General features: G+C 40.9%; 1 protein-coding gene and 1 long non-coding RNA gene across 7 annotated transcripts in view; one reads left to right on the top strand and one right to left on the bottom strand.

The window, feature by feature from the left end:
- Window positions 1-13,284, bottom strand: part of mid1 (midline 1) — a 35,426-nt gene extending 22,142 nt beyond the window's left edge. The window contains exon 1 of one of the 6 annotated variants that reach the window (XM_074659171.1): window positions 12,927-13,284. The gene's annotated coding sequence lies outside the window, so the exon portion shown is untranslated. Of the gene's footprint in view, window positions 1-2,225; window positions 2,458-4,241; window positions 4,457-6,722; window positions 6,851-11,512; window positions 11,599-12,926 lie in introns of those variants that run through there. The other 5 variants (XM_074659174.1, XM_074659173.1, XM_074659170.1 and 2 more) reach the window with 5 other exon arrangements.
- A 412-nt stretch (window positions 13,285-13,696) lies between these two features.
- Window positions 13,697-14,685, top strand: LOC141782619 (uncharacterized). Its single transcript, XR_012597147.1, has 2 exons — window positions 13,697-13,782; window positions 14,352-14,685. It is a non-coding gene; the product is annotated as an uncharacterized LOC141782619 (long non-coding RNA).
- Window positions 14,686-20,217: the final 5,532 nt, after the last annotated feature.

Raw genomic sequence — 20,217 nt, 5'->3', positions numbered from 1 at the left:
TTCTTAACATAAAAAAAAAAAGCCAAAATTACATGGTGACATTTTGCACTTATAATTAAAAATACAATTTTATAAAATTATTTAAAAACAAAAAAAAAACTAAATGAGATAAAATGAAATAAAAGGAAGTTAAAAAATTAAATTAAATTAAATTAAAAGTAGTCTAATTATACTAATTTTATATTTATCCCAATCCTACAAACAAACTAATTGCAACAACAACAACAACAACTATTAATATTCACAGATCTATCCTCCAATGACTCTGACCTACACTTAAAGTGGCAAACTCGAAGATTTTCATTTAAATAAATGTCTGTTAAGTCACTATCTATAGCCAAATGAGGTGCCACAGTGGTAATTGAGCCTGATGAAAGTATTGCAATATATATATATATATATATATGCAAATATTATGAAATGGGTGTCTGCTGTGACATTCCCGAAAACAATTTTTTTTCTCAAACTTGAAGCTTAGAAATAAAATCTTTCTGTTCTATTTCTAAGCTCATGTATCAACAAAAATACTCCAGACTGTTAAACTCTGAGCACAATTCCATTGTTTTTTAATTCAAATAAAACTATTAGAAAAATAAATAAAATAAATGACATGAAATTGAATTAAATTAAGTCTATACCATAGTATTAAACAATTTTTTTATATCCATCCCAACTCTACAAGCAAACTGATTGCAACAATAATAACCATTAATATTCACAGATCTACCCTCCAAGGAATCTGACCTCGCCTTTTTTTGCTTTTATAAAACTGTCACTATATCCTGACATTAGTGCATGAGACAGGTAATCTGAAAAAAATTAAATTCATGTGTCTCTGTGTCCTCCGGTGCTCCTAATGGCATCTGCAAGATTTCACAGACCGGAGGAAAACAACCAATCAGAGCCGAGCTGAAGCCTTGCCGTCTCTGAGCAGCTGTCGATCACTCGCAAACTCCGGTCAAACTACTCAGCGCTGATCAAATATGAAAAAATATTCTGTTGTATTTGTTGTTTTCAGAAACATCTTATAGTGTACTGTTTAGCTGTAAAATGAGAAAGTTTGTGACCCGGCAGTCATGTTGAGATCTGTTGAGGAAATACCAAGCACCGCCCACCAGCCGGAGCACAGCCAATAAGAACGCTCAATAGGAACGCTCTCTCTCTGAAATGACCTGTGATTTTTTAAAGCCTGAAAACAGAGCCACGAGGATTTGCAGACGTCTAGTTATCTCTCAGAACACTTGAGTTACAATATGCTGAAAGGTTATTATGGGATTTTTGCCCATTGATGCCAAAAATATTCTGCCTACTTCAGGTTTAAGAGTAGTTTGGATTGTACTTTGAAATCTTAAGGATTGCCACCATAGATGAGTGCCACTTTAAAACCAACGCAACTGCTCTTTATAAGGACCTCCACATGTGTTGCCATGGTGACAGCTTGCTATCTATTTGTCACACTGTAGTGATCAAAGGCGGCGCACTCTGGTGGGGAAGATGTCTAACATTCCTCCTCACAGGGACAAGATAAGTTACTAATTAATAAGAGAAACCAACAGCAGTGGCCCAGTTTCACTCTTCATTAGCTTCATGTAAAACGACTCCCATGCATGTTGGCCTGTCACAAACTGTATCCAGATGTATTGCATATGTGGATGGAGCAGGGGATACATTTAAGTCAGTATCTTTTCATCTTATCAGTGGAGCAAATGGTATTCTGTAGGTCACGATGAGGTTACTAGATTATGGATGAAAGGCTGGGCTTATCTCCGTCAGTGCTGCAGAGGACCTCTCTGTTTGAGTAATAAAAAACTTTTATGATGACTGAGAAAAAGCTAAAGGAGCGCCAGAAATGATATTACAAGGTACACTCAAGTGCTTGCTCTTACAAATTATATTTTATCCTTTTTAGATAGAGCCTGCCCGGATGCATATATTTTATGAAAAATATCTGCTTTGACTCTGGAAACCAGCTACTCCCACTCTCTTTGACGCCTTTTTAATCACAAATCCCCTGGGCCTTCTCACTTAGTCATCTTCTCCCTTCAGTATTATCCACAGTTCAAAACATGAAGGAATCTGTGAACACAACAAGGCCAAACAACCCCAGCACTTGCACACAGAGCTCTGCCTGGAGGCTTGGAAACATATGATGACTCAATGTTTTGGTGGCAAAACACAGAGGCGCAGTAACATATAATAGAGTTAAGAATGACCCTCTGACTTACCCGCCACATGATTACATCCGAGAGAGGAAAGAGCCACCTTTGAAAGTCAGTCAGTGTTGATATTTGGGGCTGTGAGGAAGCTGATCCAGTGCAGTGGTCTGATCTTTGAATATGACTCTACTCTCTGTGAGCTTCTGACCCTCTAACCCTATTCTCTAAGCTCACTGAACACCAGTAGGAGGATCGAAACTTTCCACCCTCTCCTCTCCTCTCACTGAGAACTGTACCTATCCCATGCACACACAGTGGGCTGCAATATTGTTGCTTCCAATCACATGAAAGGGGCAGGACTTGTGCCGGTCTGGTCTCATCACTGGAGGCTATCAGAGCATGGAGTGCTGCCATGACTCTCAACAAAGCTTTTTTTGTCATCCCCAACTAAATATCATCCAAATAGCTGAAGCTGCACACCACGAAAACAACATTCAGCGCCTTGAGTTTTGAATAATGACATTTACAAGTAATTTCCAACTGTGTTCAGGCACAATCTGAGCTACTCCATACTCCATACTGCCGAAATAGTGCATAAGTAAACACAGCGATCAATGATGGTTATATACCTTCCAGGAAGGACAGGGATGCTTTGTGTCCAAGTCAATGTCCAATGCACATGCTATGGGTGAACAAATCGTGTGACTGATTTATGAAATGCACCAGACATGTTTATCTTTCTTTTCAAGAGATTTCTTACCATTAAAAAAATGCCAAAATTACATGGTGACATTTTGCACTTATAATTAAAAGTCAAATTTGATAAAATTATTTAAAAAAATAAAATAAAATGGAACTAAATGAGCTAAAATGAAATGAAAGGAAGTTAAAAAATAGAATAAAATTAAATAAAATTAAAAGTAGTCTAATTATACTACTTTTATATTTATTCCAATCCTATAAGCAAACTAATTGCAACAATAATAACCATTCATATTCACAGATCTACCCTCCAATGAATCTGACCTCGCCCTCCCAGTGATCAATGATAGTTATACTCTCCAGGAAGGACAGGGACGCTTTGTGTCCGAGTCAATGTCCCGAGTCAGTGCACATGCCAACATGGATGAACAAAGGTATATTAACAATCCACTGTTTTTGCACACAGCAACCATACTATGCTGCCAGTTGTCATGCTCATTAGCACAGATGGTGACCAGTTGGAAACCTACGTTCAGCAACCTTGTTTCTCAAAGCGATTACCCCCCCTTTGTATTTTTCCAAGTGAATACAATCACTGAAATGGAAACACACAGGAATGTATTGCGGTCGCGACAGTTGATAGTGCTGAAAGTTGTTGGCATCTGTTCACCACTCTTTGGCTACGTGGAAAATGTTCCCAAACACAAACGTGTGCTGCTGGCCGACACACGACTGGCATCCGAACAGCGTTGCTGATCTCATAAGGTTTGATCAGTTTTCTCAGCTCTGGATTTGAGCCTGCCGTTGTTTAAATATGAGGTTTGAGGTATTTTTTTTGGATGTCATTACCTCAAACAAGCTTGTCAGCGACATCAAGTCACAGCTTTTGATACAGTATCTGTAAAGCTAACGTTTATGTTGTGTGGTAAAACATAAGTCATGGATGGATTTGGATTAGTAGCAACCCAAAGCCCCTGCCATGACTCCTTGGGTTTCAGGTTAGCCTGCAGGGTTCAATAAAGTATGAAAAGAAATGTGAGAGCCACGAAAACAACTTAGATTTGAAGGTAAGATAATGACTTGAAGAAACATAAACCTATTAACATCTTGGTTGAGATGAGACCCAAGGTAAATGCAAAGGTTACGCCAGTATGAACATAATGTGCAATAAAGCCCATTCAGTTCAGTTGCAGAGAAAATGTATTGGGAAAGAAAACAGACCAAAGCTGCGACAATATTTTCATTGTAAATCCAATAATAACCTGCTAAATTTCAAACATTTAGACAAAAAAAAGCCTGCAACAAACGGCAAAGCATATTTATTCTAGCACAAAGAAACTTTCTTAAAGTGTCTCCCCACTGGAAATACAGATGATCCCTTACCTCGCAGTCTGTTAGTCAGTCAACCAGACAGCCCATAGTTCTGGTGACAGATGAAAACAGAAATAAAGCCCAGGAAGAGATTTTTCTAAAAACACCGGCTCTCCTCAGAAGCCTCCCTTTAGCTCGTCTGGGCTCTGCTGCTTCTTCGTCTGTCTCGCTGCTATCTCTGAAATTCTCCTCACTCAACCTCTTCTTCTCTAATCCTCTCTAAAGGAAGCCCGAAATGGTTCAACCAGGCGCCGACTTCTCAGGCTTTTTTCCCCCTCTTTGTATTATTTTGTTGGCTGGGATCATTAACTTGGTCCCATGAGAACATAAGGAGGTAAATAACCCCCCTCCTTCCTGTCAATCACAGCTGATGATGAGGTGGTGAGGGGGTTGCTTTTAGCAGCCAAGGAGGCACTCCTGATTGGTCACCGGGGAACAGAGGTGCCCTGCATGACAAATGGGAGCACTGGGATGGATGGGCCTTGGAGAGATGCTCAGCTGAGGTTAGGTGCACATTTATAATAGACTTTTATGCAGCTCGCTCATTTACATGCCATTCAAAAGGAAATAAAGCTGTGGAGATGAGTGATCAAAGCTGACAAATGTCTACAGCATGAAAATGTCCTTTATGTTATGCACGGCCAACTAGCTAAATGTAAGTGTCGACATGAAGAATCACAAGATGACTATTTGGTACAGTCTGGACACTCAGCGGGGGCACTGGGAGGAGAGCATAAAGCTTCCGTTGCCATGGCGGTGTGGCGAGAGTAACGATGCATCTTGGCGCTCGAGCCAAATGCCACTCTAATCTTTTCATTGGCAAACCTTCAGCTCTCTCTTCACAGCTTGTTTGTTTCTCAGTCAAGCCTACTGCTGTCTGTCACTCTCCAGTTCCCTCCGACATCCCCATGGCAGTCTGAAGTCAGCAGCATTTTGTAAGGAAAAGAAATGTGTAAAGACACTGTTAGCGGGGAAACAATACCTGGGACGGGTCACTCTATTCCCAGTGACCACGACTAAACTCTTAGGTTGACAAATAAGGAGAGACAAAAGACAAATTAAGCATGACTTCCACTCATTCTGCACACACTAATGGATTTGTAAACAGCACAGCACAGATCCATTTCCTATGTAAAACACATGCACAGGCATGCTAGATTATTCTCACATCACTCCTCAGACGTATGCCACCTCTCCGGTTAATTTACAACAGCAAGAAAATCTACAAGACAGTATTATTGCTGCCGCCCAAGGCCACACATTGCTATATATCCATAAAGTGCCTGTAAAATAATGACTCTGCCTCTTCAATCTCTCACACTACGATTCATTTCAGTGCAATAAAATGCCATAAAACTCATGACATTTACATGGATAGTGGAGTCCCACTGACATTTGAGGCCGGTGCTTTTTTTTTTTTTAAAGGTGAAAATGGTTATGCCACTCCGGGGTCAATTCAAAGTCACGCCCCTTTTTTCTGAACTGCAATAAACATTAAATGGAAAGAATGTCCGTTTCTGTTTTAACCATTCCAAAAAAGAAAACTTGTCTGGGCTGCGGTTTTAGTAACTGTTCCCACTTCACCCACTGGAAACCCAACCTGATCCTTGATCCGGGCTGACACACACACACACAGTTTCTGTGGCCGGAAAAAGGACGAAAAACATTTATTTTTATGTATTCATGTGCCGCCCTCGTTGGCAATTTAACTTCCATAAATCAAAACATATGTGATATATTGTTTTAATCCAAATATGTGACATCTGCCATGTCATAAACCAGGACTCAAAGCCACAATACAATCCAGTCCAGAGGCTGGGAAGCTGACAATAACAATTGTTTATGTATTTTTATCAGGGGCAATCAAAATGTTGAAGTTCTTGGTGTATTCCAGAAAATATGTTGAATTATACTCTACATAAACGCCCATATCAATAAGTAACAGCACTGGAGAAATAATTACTCGAAACAAATGAATATTCATCCCTACTAAATAAGGCCATTTGCTGCCTGAGGCAGTTCTCTTGGTGGCGGGTTGGCACATCAAGCTGTATTAATTGGACAAAGACCTGAAAAAGGCCAGACAAGCCTTCCTGAAGGAGCAGATAAGAAGTTGGAACAAAATAGGCTGTGAAGTTTCATGTTACATAAACTTTGATGGGTAAAAAAAGAAACAGGATTTGTCTCATGGAGGAAGCAAAAGCAGACATTTGTAATGTTAGAAGGTTACGCTTCAACCTTGGTGCTCTGCCACCAGCAAGTGCAAACTCATTTTGCACTGAACAAAGACATCCTGAAATCTGTATTTAATCTTAAAATGTCTAAATCAACCTTATACAGAAAAGATGAGGAAACACTTTCATACTGGCATGAGTCAAAGGCTATTTAATCAGCAGGAGGACAGAGAAAACAACTTCAACACAATTGCTCACTAAAGCAAATCATCACAACTTTTCCAATTCAGCAGCCAAACAAAAGGTTAGCCTGACTTACGTGCCAACGTCCAGTGTGATCCTGTAAAAAACACAGCAAGAAGATGCAACTCCCATTGACGGCTCAGCATCCTAGTTCAGTAGCACATGCACGAGAGACTAAACAAAACATACAGTAGCATCCCGGCTAGTCTCTTTCCACACTCCCTCCCCTCATTGCCAGAGATCCCCACCCTGCCCCAGCCCCAGCCGTGTGCTCATGCGAGCGTAAAACATGCCCAGGAAGCGTCACTTCCACTGGGTCATTTCATGGATATTGTCTCCATTAATGCTCGGGTCCATCAGCCCCCCCTCTCTCCTCCTCTCCATGCAGGGTTGAGCTCTTGCCCCCTGGCTCCCCACCCTCTCAGCAAAAAGACAAAGATGTAGCAAATGGAGAGACAAAAAGGGGGGCAGGGGAGGGTGGTGCATTAACCTTTGGGGAGCACATTTTGATGAGTTTCTGACTACACAACCAGGGCCCCGAACAGATGGGATCAGTCTCCAGGGCTCTGCTGCATGGCTGCATTTAATACACCATACATCCTCACGATAAATGTTGCTGCTCACTAAACGGCGCTCATCAGATCATAGACCACATACAAGGCAACACAAAACAGAGTATCTGTATGTTATGTTTCTCCGTTAAGCCCTGTTAAGAAACTGTAATTAAAGCGCGTGCCAAGTTGAGTTAACACACGCTCTGGCATCAAGATTGTCTTTTTGAATGCCAAATCTAAGCAGCAATGATTGTTTTCCTAACTAGGACGGTCCAGAAAACAGACACTCCTCATTTTGCCAGTAAACAATAAGATGAAAGCGTATAGTCTGTCCTCACCATGGCAAAGGTTCAACATTTTAATTGCTTTCATCCCCGAGGCGCACTGCCCATAACTAAGCAACACACAATCAATCCAAACATCAAGCAAATAAATGAGCATGTTACCACCAAGCCAATTAACACATCCTGCCATTTATCTTAACAGAGGTGTTATTTGGTGCAATTTAAGAGAAAAGTCGCCCCTTTTAATTATTAAAGCTATTTATCACACAGCCATGCTGGAGCGTATAAAATATCTGCTGTGCACATCACTTCAGTCCATGTCTGCATGCATTTAGTGTGGTTTATGATTAGCTGGCAGAACATATATAGGACTGTTGTGAGCACTGACCTGGAAATGATTCTTTTCCCATGCTGCAGTTTTATTGGTGCTGCGTTCATGGTTTCGCCAACAACACAATCAATTGTCAGCTCGGTTTTCACCTCAAATATGGTGTAGCAAACAAATAAAAGCTGTGAGCCTTAAGCAGCGTGATTGAATTTAGTATAAAAGAGGCGCACTAATTTACCTTAACTCGTTTTAAATGTAGTTATACATTTTGATATTTCTGGGATGCCATGGGTGAAAGAAAGCTGCTCAGCTTAAGTCTTCTTGAGGAGCAATGCCTTAAAGACACTTGGTTAAAGGTACAGTGTGTAGGATTTGGCGGCATCTAGTGGTGTGGTTGCAGATTGCAACCAACTGAGTACCCCTCCGCTCACCCATCCCTTTCCAAGACTGCGGTAACGTGAGACGCCAAGTGTAAAACCTTGGTAACTCCAATTGGACAGCGCCCCTCAGCATTGGAAACCAACGCACACAGGTACCTCTTAGCGACAGTTTGTGACAAACCGGGCTTTCAAACAACTACAATGTAAACCACCCGCAGCGCTATTCGACGGTCAGAGCAAGTAAAGTAGTATTAATAGCGTGAAAGTCCGCTAATGGTGGGCGGGAGTGGAGGTGGATGGGTCAAACAAACAAGACTTTCAACCAGGAGACCGGTGTTAGTGTCCCGTGTGAAACTAAAAGTAACGTTGACTTATTTTGTCGCGTATACGTCGTTAGTCACGTCACTCGATGGTATCGTCAGTCACGTGACTCTTTATCGCCCAATCCCGTTAGTCACGTGAGTCACTCGTGACGCGAGTTGTTAATCAGTGAAGTTAACGTCGACCACGACTATTTCCTAACCATAACTAAGTAGTTGTGTAACTTCCTGTGAAAACGGAAGTTTATTTTTAAAGGACACTATGCATACAACAAGCATATCTTGACACACCATCCCCGGTCCGTTCAAAAGTAACGCAAGAGGGGTATGCCGTTTGTCGGTCTCCGATGCCAGTGGGCACTGACCAAGCGGCGGTATTTGACGAGTTGGGAGTGAGAATGCGTTGGGCGGTATCACTGTTTTGAACTCTGTGGCTCACGTTACCGCAGTTTCATTAGCGTGTCGGAGAAATACGGTGGCCTTCAGGTCATGTAAAAATGAGAAAGACTCTCTCTAGAGCCAGTGTTTGGTTTGTCCGTTCTGTGCTACTGCAGAAACATGGTGGAGCAACATGGCGGACTCGGTGAAGAGGACCCGTTCCCTATGTAGATATGAAGGGCTCATTCTAAGCTAACGAAAACATGATTCTTAGTTTCAGGTGATTATACACTAATGAAAACATAGTTATGAATATTATATTCCATTTCTGCCACTAGATCCCCCAAAATGTTACACACTGTTCCTTTAACATTTAAACTGATATACCATTATACTGTCCATCTGGTTAACTATCTACACTACTTTTATGAAATGAAATTACAATATAAAGATGAAAAGAAAGAAATGAAGTCCAAAGGAAACACCATTCGAAAAGAAAACCAGTTCTTTGTGGCTGAGAGAAACACAATGAAATGCTCTGCAGTCTGGCGTTTTCTCATTGAAATCAAACAGTGAAGGAGTTGTTGGGAAAGTTAAGGTCATGTGTTATGTTTAGTCCACACACACACCACAGTCCCGTTGCCTGAAAGTCTTGGCTTTTATTTTTTCCTGCAAAAATGAATCCTTGTGAAAGGGTGCGGTGAACGCCTGCTACATTCTTTGCTGCTTCGAGAAGTCTGTAATTGCTTCCAGCTTCTGAGGGATCTACTTGAAAACCGGTGTCACATCTTTATCAAGATCAACAACGCTGAACTTATCTTATCAGAGATGGAGCAACTCAGTCGCTCTCCCATCTGCTAAGCCCCCAAATATAGTCTTTTTTTTTTACAATTAGCACTAACATTTAAAAGACACTATACTAATCTTACATATAGGACGTATAAAGCTTTATGTCAACACCTGTGCTGTTCCTCCATCCTGCATTCAGAGAAACTGAGTCACTACCCTCCTACACCAATGCTGGAGGAGGTCTGAACATCTGCTGTGGTGTGATGCGTTCATGTGTCCAAGGAGACAGTCAGAGCCAAAGGCAACAGCCCAGCTGTTAGGATCTGGGTCGGCCGCATCCAGGGCCCAGGGATGTTTTCAAAGCACTATCTTGCTCAGGATAAGAAACTTTTGACAGAGTTGTCACTGTTGCACTTATAGCGTTACAGTATCACTGATAACCACCAGCGTTTAGGGATACAAGAGGCCTGTCTCCGCTGTGTTTCAGATGCTCTAAAAGGTCAAGAGGCGGTCAAACTGATCGGTTTTCAGCTTTCGCTGTGAGCCTTGGCTCAGTGTGGCCCTATACTAAATATCCTCACTTCACATGTCAACAAAGCATTCCTTCAAGACACAGTCTAGGACACATTCCTCAATCTTGGCCTGTGACGCACATTCTCCGGAGTTTGGAACGGATTAAACATTTACTTCTTCCCGCAGAGGCATCAGTGATAAAAGAAGCTGCACAAAGTGTGGTGTGTCCACGCACACACTCATACACAAGCACCCTCATTTCCATCCACACTCATTGGCTCTGACAATGAGAGTGAAGCAGCATTGGCTCTCTCCCTGTCACAACAAGCAGGCCCAGAGAACTCGCAGCTGCTGGTGGAGCTGGCACCGCTGACCTGACGGAGACAGTTTTGTTAACATTCGGCATGAAGATGGAAGAAACAGAGCTCAGAGTGAGGACTATCTTCCCCGTCCAGTTAATAATGTGAAAACGTATGGTTGAACGAAAATAATTCAATACCAAAGGCACAAAAAATTATACCAAGAAAGAATGCTTTACTTTGAGTCTCTTAAAAAACAGAGGGAAGGCGGGAGCCTCAGAGCAATAGCAGAACCAGATGCTTGCATGAGGGAAAATACTGAAAACCAAAATGAATTCACCAGAGTTCCCTATCCACAGTTATTTGGCACAATCACACATTCTGTTCTCTCTTAGAACAACATGGTATTATTGCTTCAGCTCTCACCAAAACAAAAGTTAGGAGGAGAATACATTAAAAATCATGAGCTCTCCTGCGAACATAAAAACTAAAAATCTTGGACAACAAAAGCATGACAATATTTTTCCCCTCTGTGCACATTTTTTTTTGCCAGTTCAATAATTTTCCAGCAGTTGTTTTATGAAAAAGCTGCAGATATGAGCATATTCAACTGTCAGCAGATGTGATGCATGTGCACACAAGACTGAACCTGCTGTTAAGGCAACATATCCGGCTCACCTCTAAATTAAAATGATCTCTGAGAAACACATAAAATGCTTCTTTTTGTCTATCTATCTATCCGTGCATGTGTGTCTCTAATATATATTCCTGACTGTGCAGACTGCCGTGTGTTGATTCACATGTAGGAGAAATCAGCATCCAAGTATTACAGATAACATGCAGTGAGCCTATTTCAAAAACACCTGCAGAACCAGTAAAGATTTAGGCCGTCGCCGTCACCGTCACCTTTTTCTGTGTCCCACTGCTCAGTCTGAGATGATTAGCAACTAAATTTACGACCTAGCCCTCATTTAATCTCCCACAACCTGATGCCACTAAGTGTTTCTTTATCAGATCTTACCTGCTTCCCCATGGCTGCGGTGGTATGTGTCTCTCCTTGTGAATAAATACTAGGCTAATACAGACTGTGACTTTTAGGCAGCTGGTACTTCCCCCCCCGAGGTAAAACAGACATGAGACAGGCGGTTGAAGGTGTTCTGTCTGTCTGCACGTACACTCCCCTTCATCAGGGTGTGTACACACACACACACACACATACCTCTCTGACATACACTCTGCTTCTCATCTGCTCTACAGGTTCACACAGGAGCATGGAAAAGCTCCCGAGAATTGTACTTAACCCTTGCACAGGCTGGCATTGAATGGAATTATAAAGGAAGATATTCATTATCTGCATGCATTACCATGCAAATCAGACACAAAGTTGTGGAATTTCTCGCCACCAATATCTTGAAATGTTACTGTTAATGAGTAGCTTGTGCAGGTAAGGGAAAGAAAAATGGGTGAAAATGTGTGTCCGGACCTGCTACTGATACTGCAAGTCAGCGTCAGATAATAGGGATGAAGGGCTTTTCTTCGTCACCGCAGGCGGCTCCATTGAGTTACCAGGCGGAGAGAGGAATAAGGATCAAGCTTTAAGGATCCACAGCAGCCAGCAGGCAGAGAGAAGCAAAGAAAAAAACTTGCTATTAAGCAAGAGAGAATTGGTTTTCTCCACCCTAATGAGAATTCATCCTGCGAGATGGATGAGTCAGTCTGAAAACACAATTCCATACTTGCAATAATGAGATCATATTTGAGGAATTGGGTGTACATCTCTCAAGTGGAGGGAAAAAAAGTCAAGGTTACGGAGAATTTCAGCGAGGCCTAACCTTACAGTGAGGAATTTCCCTCTTTTTCCACTCCTAATAAAATAAATTGACCGATTCGTAGTGTCTACATGTCAAAATAAAATGTGCTGAAAGGCCACATTAGAAAGATTGCATGGATAAAATCATTTCTACTGGGGCACGAAATTTAAAGCTTTTGTGAGTTCAGCGTCTGGCCGACGCTGTGTGGCCAGAACACACACTGAAAACTAAACTGACAAATGGATTGGAGAGATCTGAAAACTGACAAAGCCATTTTAATATGAAAAACAAAATAGAACAGTGAAGGAGGTGCACAATAAACTTGTGCATCAAGCACCTATTAAGAGGTTCCACCGAATAAAGTGCTTTACTCAGCCAGACATCCTCTCCACCTCAGATTTTAAGAAAGCAGGTAACCAAACTAGTGAATATCAAAAGGGGAACTTTTTACTGAACTGCTACACAATTTGTTCAATTTGTAATTTTGTGGATCCAAGAAAAAGGCTGCTGAAGGTGTGCAGGAAAGCTTAGTCCAACACTGTGAGCTAAAGGAACCTTTTTGACTTAAACACGAAGGTACTTCATGAGGTGAATAAATCACAGACAGATTCTGTTACTTCTTACCTTAATCACCTCAGTCACAGCACAGGAATCCTTGTAGATGTGGTCAATGGTTTGCTGAGTTTCTAGGCTAAACATCCCTGGATCATGACAAAGCAGAATAAACCACGCTGGTAGCAATTAGGGCTAATTTAGCTATGCAGGGCAGCTAAACCCCAGGCTGCATATTCATCTAGAAACCTCTGAACACTTTAATTCAACATCAGTGTTGCAATGTCCCCTTTTTGATTCCAAATTGTTGGATTTCTTTCTCTCCTTGTTTCATGTAGGCCTATCTAATTAAAGTAGCAGTGGGTAGAAATGGACCAAATATGGCTAATAAAAAGTTATTTTTATAAAACGGTCACTATATCCTGACAGTAGTGCATGAGACAGGTAATCTGAAAGAAATCATGTGCCTCTGTGTCCTCCGCTGGTGTCCTCCGTTGCTCCTAATGGCATCGGCAAGATTTCACAGACCGGAGGAAAACAACCAATCAGAGCTGAGCTGGAGCCTGCCGTGTCTGAGCAGCTGTCGATCACTCGCGCAGTCCGATCAAATGGTCAAACTAGGCAGCGCTGATCAAATATGAATTCATATTCTGTTACTGTAACGCCTATTTCTCTCCTCAAATATTTTCAGAAACATCTTCTAGTGTACTGTTTAGCTGTAAAATGAGAAAGTTTGTGACCTGGCTGCCATGTTGAGGAAATACCAAGCACCGCCCACCAGCCGGAGTACAGCCAATAGGAACGCTCTCTCTCTCTGAAATGACCTGTGGTTGGGCAAAATCTTTTTTTAAAGCCTGAAAACAGAGCCATGAGGAGGTGCAGAAGTCTGGTTATCTCTCAGAACACTTGGATTACAATATGCTGAAAGGTTATTATGGAATTTTTGCCCATTGATGCCAAAAATATTCTGCCTACTGCAGGTTTAAGAGTAGTTTGGATTGTATTTTGAGCTTTCATGCAGTCTAAATTATTCAAGGGAAAAGGTTGCATCCACATGCAGCCTGCCTCTCCTCGTTCAGAGAGACTTTACCACAGCTTTCAAGATGCCGGGCTTTGCCTATATCAAGAAGGAAAAAAAAGTTGGGGATTAGAGGGACTTTTTAACACACCTGTTATGGTGGGGATGATTACACCTTTACCGTATGATTCATTTGAGTGGATGCAGTTTGATGACTCCAGCATATTTCCAGCAAAGCTAAACCCCCCAACATCAACCTGAGCAGATATCTGATCAGTCAGATGACTGAAACGTTTGGATGTGCAGAGCTGTAAATCTGCAGCATCAAATCATGTGTCGTAGAGGGCCAAGAGTCTTAAATGTGCTCAAGAGAATATTATTTTTTCCTATAAAAACAATATTTGACTGCTAATGATGAGAATGATACACAAACAGTATTGTGCATCTCCACTTTGAGCATGACATTTTGTTTTATCCAGATTTTCTACAGACTCGAGGCCGTCGCTGCTGAGATTGATGAAACAATGGAACATTTTACGATCATTTGCTTTGAAGATCACAACAAATGTGCTGCTGGGACAACAGAGAAGATCGTCAGCACTTTGGCCTTCTGAGAACATAAAGACAGAGACGAAAGCTTCAGAAAGATCCCAGAAGGCCACAGCATCATTCACGAGTCAGTTCTGAAGCTCAATTCTGTTAAAAGTAATTTCATGCTTTTGGTGGCAGAAAATGCAATGAGGATATCCATTCAAATTCTAATAATGATGAAATCAATAAACCGAAAAACTGATTCATGGTTATTTATGCCAACCCATTGATGTGTTTGTTTACCATTTCGCTTTGCTTTGTTTGACCTTCTCTCTAAAAAGAGGCATCTGTTATTGTAGTAAGAAGTTGCCTTCATACGTTTGATTTCCCCTTCAAACTGTTTGGCCACTATTTGATTACCTACTAGTTTCATTGCTCTTCATTGCTTTTTTAAATTTATATATTTTACAACTTACACTTGTTACTATTGGATGTGTTTTTTTCATGTTTTTTGTGTTTTCTAAGACTTACATAAAGGAGAGGGAGGGAGCAGCTTACAAACACATGAGAAACCAGTGTACATCAGTAGCAAAGCTAAAAAAAAAAAGGCTTAAAGCTGACCAATTATTTTATTTTCAGGTGCATACTTGTATTTTGGGTTTCTACTAGAACATGTTTACACGCTTTAATGTTTATAAATTGCTTTATTTTTCTCCTACTGGCTGTGCTGCAGCACCTCTTTTCAACCTCTGTTTGAAATGCTCTATTTGAGCTCCGCCTCCCCCCTCCCGAAAAGCCCAGTCTGCTCTGATTGGTCAGCTGGCCCGCTCTGTTGTGATTGGTCAACCAAACCAAACTCTTCAGACTCCACTCCAGCTCCACTCGAACTAGCTTTGTTTGTGGGCGTGCCAAACTAGCCACAAGGCATGTATTATGCAAATGTGTTACTTGATGACATCACCACATTACGGAAGAAAAGGTGGGACTTCAAACGAGGCGTTTCAGGCAGTTCAGGAGCAGTGTTTCTGTGGGGTACAGTAACTCCCTTTGGCGTGAACTTTGGGCTTTGTAACTTTGCAGACCTTTTACATGCACAAAAAACTATATAACACACTAAAGGAAAGGGGAAAAGCACAAAAACGTCCCCTTTAAAACTTCTATATGCGTGCTGATGAAGTTTAAATCGCTTGGTCATCTAGATGGTTTCTAGTGTTGTTCACAGCTTTGCTCATTATTGGTTGTTGCTAGGTGGTTGCTATAGTATACAGCAGCCAAATGAATGATGTATTCCTCCTCAATAGTCTGTATCATATGTGTTTGTAGCGTAGAAACTGTGGTGTAAGCAGGACAAAAAACAGGAGAAGAAAGAATGACACAGCACGTTATGGGAATCTGCAAAATCGGCATGTTTCTGAAAACATATCTGTTATTGTTAAAACCAAAGGGAGTAAAGGCAGCAGAAACAATATGCCAGTAGGAAATTGGAGGACACAGTGGGGAAAAGGTTCAGAGAGAACTCCTACTGCTGCTCACTGTCTTCCTCCGGACAATAGTGTGAAATCGTACAGGTGCTGATTAAAGCCTTTCTTCTCTTATGGGAACACAGCCATATTGCCATAAAGTGTTTGTGTGTTTGCATTTTAAGTCTTAGAACGGTTTCATTTTTGAAGTCACTCTGTGGTAATTGCCTAGGTCTATCCTCTGCTTAATTATTAACTGCTGGCACTTTCTTTGAAGCACAAAAAACATGATTATATGTTTGAGGCTTGATTTAATGCTATGTGTCTTCTCTCGCAATCAGCGTACGTAGGGGAATTTGAGCAAATGCAGCCTACAGCATGCTGAGTTTCTCTCCAAGAAATGAACAACTTGAATATTTTCTGGTAATGATCGCTCTTTTTTGCTACAAAATATATAAACAGAACAGAGAGTTAGACAGGCATTTATATGTATTTACATTATTAGCCTCCACTGTTTTGTCTGATATGTGCCCTGTAATATGGAACTCATTTCACATGATAGTACAGTCTCTTATCAGTGGCAAAATGGACATATTTAAAGGTCTTATTGATAACATTTTTATGTAGATGAATATTAAAAAATAAATAAAAGTATGGCTATTCCTGAAAAAAAAAAGATTAAAAATGAATCATTTAAAAAAACGGAGAAATGGCTGAGATTGACAGTAGTGCCTGACAACGACTTGTTGTGAAGTAAATGCAATGGAACGAGGGAGAGAGAATGCAACATCTAGTGGCTGAATGTTATTGTTACTTGACACCTTTATCGAAACACAACAGGAGACACATTATTTAACAGACATCTGCTGAATAAAAAAGATAATAACATCAGTTGGAATCAATATGTGATCATCAGCTGTCCCATAAAACAAGATAACAACGAGCTTTGGAGGAAAACATCTGGATGCAGCTGTGATTCCTGATGTTGCATGGGAGTCATTGCTTCAGCCACGTAATTCTGTTTGTTGCGCAAGTTTGAAGGCTTGAACCAAACTGCCTGTTGAAAACTGCCTTTTGGTGGCTGCTAACACACTTTAAACAGTGAATCATTCACCGCTCGGTCTGCCAAAGAACTGACATATTGAAGTTGACCCAACTTGATCACCCCGCCCCCCCCCCCACACACACACACACTTTTCCCTCGATACACGGCCTGCATCCCAACTGAATTTGCTGCTCTGTATCATGTGGACTCAAGGAGAGAAGGGGAAAAACGTTGCACTTTGGACCGCACAACCACATGTGCGCCCACTAACATACTGCGTTTCATAGCCTAGATACATTTGAACATAAAAATGAACAAATGCAACATGTTTTCAAAGTGTTTTTTTTAGGGGGTACAATGTGGGCCTTGTTTCAAAAGGAGAAATATTTATCAAATTTATCCCAATTGGAGCATGAGGCGGAGCAGATGGGGTGAATAAAATGAGATAGCTCTGGTGTTGCTTCACTGAGATAGAAAACAAGCGAGAGGAGAAAATGGTTCTCAGCAGTACAGGCTACTGGCCTGATTATCTTAACATAAATAAATCGATTCGGAAAGCCTTGAAATTAAATTAAAAATTAAAGAAATCTAACTAGAAAGCGCTACTTCAAACCCCCCACTCCCCGTCCAAAGAAGAGAGGGGAAGTGTTGCTCCGAATCCAAATCCAGTCGAAAATTGCACCAACTTGCTTAAACTTGTCTTATCAGTGAAACACTTCGATATCTAAAACTTCCCATTTTGTTCATAAAGTGTTGAACTGGACTAAGCTGAGAGGCTTAATGCAATCACTGCTAATCCTTTAATCTCAAACATTTTCTCTTTCTTGAAATAAACGTCATTACCCAGTCACATCCGTGACTCTTATAAGCCACGGTTATTGACATTTGGCTCCTGTGTCACTCTCGCATTCATGAACAGTCTGCTGGCTATTGTATTGCACGGTTTTCCATTAGTGGAATGATGGCCATTGTGTTCGCTCATTTCGGTCATATGCTGTCGCTGCTGTACGTCTTCGCTTCGGAAGTACATTTACAGATACAATGGAGGACAAGTGGAATCATAAATCAGCACAAAATAGCTTATTGTTTCAACTTTTGAAAATATAAATGCGGCGCATTAACTTAACGTTAATGCAACAGTGATTGATGGCAAGAATTGTATTTGACTTAAAGGTACATCCCCTGATTTTGTTATAAAGTTGAATAAGCATCAACAATAAGGTAAGTAAGCACTTAAGATGTCAGTATACAGCAGCATAGAAAGTAGCCAGATCTAAAATGACAGAAAATGGACTGATGCTTTGTAGCATTTGATTTCAAAGTGTTTTTTTGCCATAACTATCAGCTTAATGAGCTCTCACTGAGCTCTATTTTAGAGACTTGTGTATCAATCTCGACCTTGAAACACCGGGGGCACGCAGGGCTCTCTTGTTTCTGGACGTTCAGCCTCGATTTTGGTTGTGACCTTCCTCTGTCCTCCCTGCAGCTGCTCCTGATGCCAGCGAGCGGACTCAGACAGGATGGACCCCCTGTTGGGAACAGTCGCAGCTCTCTGCCAAAGGATCAACTTACATCCATCAGTGCCGCAAAGATAAGATGGGAAATTAAATATTTGATCTTGACTGTTTGCTTTGGGGAGGAAGGACACAAATGAATAAAAACAAAAGCATCTTGAGGCTGTTTTTTTTTCCTCCAATGCTTGGCCTGTTAGTGGTTAGTGGATGTTGAATGGGATAGTGTAAAGGCAGACTGCTACATTTGCGGTACAGATGCAAAAAGTGTAGGCAAACGGCAGTGATTCTCTGTAAAACACAACCAGACATCCTGTTCTGTCTCTTTGGTCTCGTCAGAATGGGATTGTGTGGTGGCCAAATGCAGCTTGGCTCACCCAGCTGTGGAGACAGATACAGCCCAGAAAGTTTAACCACAAGTCCTGGTGTTGAGGAAATCCCCAGGCTTTGCTTAAAGACTTTATTATCAGGGCGTTTATTGTCAAAACATAATGACATTACTTACTTTAAACAATTTTTATTATTTCAGTAATCTCAATCATTTCCATCACTTTAAGGCAACTAAACATACTGTCGTATCCTCAAATACGCATCCCCAGATTGTTATACACTATCTGTAATCTGTACCAGATTGCAATGGTAGCCATTCCCTGCATAATTGCCTACTCATTGTGGGTACTTCTTGCAATTTCAGTACTTTAAAAGTTTATTTAGTGGTAAATGTTACTGTTATTGTCTCAGCTCAGATCTCTTATTTTCATTCACATAAAGCAAGATTACTGTTGATAAAAACAAAATGTGCTCTTCAATGGTAGCAATAGAAGATAGGAGTGTAACATTAGATCTTTACAAACATATAAAAAGACTTCATGAAATCACCACCACTCCCTATCACGGTGGGAGAAGGTGTCTAATAGGAATTAAACTGAACTAATAGCTGTTCAATGCGTAATGAGTCACTAAAAACCCGCTGTGTATACCCACAATGCACAAGGATTACAGTTTGAGGAAGCAAGAAGACAGAAAACCATTTCCTGGTCTTATACTTCCTCCTTGTGGCCAGTTCAGGTAATAGTTTCATTGTTTTCGGAACCACAGTTCAGACATAATACAGAGCAGAATCTGTGCTGCTCACCATAATTAAGTAACCATTTGATTTAATGCTGATTCCTGAATGAACTCATAGGTGAAAGGGTCAAATTTGATTAGAAACCAATATGCACTCGACTGGTTTTTACATTCATTTTCAACATCGGTGGTAATATATTTTAGATTGTAAGCTGTGGCCACTTTTAAAGAGTATGTATAGGTGATTACATTGGCCATGGGCAACGATTACAAGTGATGGCAACGATAAATCTTGTAAACTTGATGCACTTAAAAGTCAAGCAATGCCCCCCTCCTAAAGGTGCAAAAATGAATAATGGAAATAAAAGCATAGACTAATGGAGACACAAAACGATCCTGTGAAGGGATCCGTGTTTCTTGGTAATATAGAATTAACTTGTATAAATGGTGTTTGCTGTAATTCATATATTTTTTGCAATATTACTGTATGTCATAGTCAGATTCAGTAAGGTTTGGCAAGCACCACATCCTGCCATATCGACATGGCAACCATGGTTAAGCCAAAACTTTTGAAAGAGAGGGGGTGCTTACTGAATTCCTAAGTGTACTAAACAAAGCATAACTTGAACAAAAGATAGCCATAAGTGCGCGTCGTCACCTCCGCCACTACACACCGACTTATTTTCACTTTTGTTACGTTTAAATTGTCTCATTTCACACCACAGAACTG

The sequence above is a fragment of the Sebastes fasciatus genome, chromosome 14, assembly GCF_043250625.1.
Source record: "Sebastes fasciatus isolate fSebFas1 chromosome 14, fSebFas1.pri, whole genome shotgun sequence".
Classification (NCBI taxonomy): domain Eukaryota; kingdom Metazoa; phylum Chordata; class Actinopteri; order Perciformes; family Sebastidae; genus Sebastes; species Sebastes fasciatus.
This window is presented reverse-complemented; position numbering and strand designations above follow the sequence as displayed.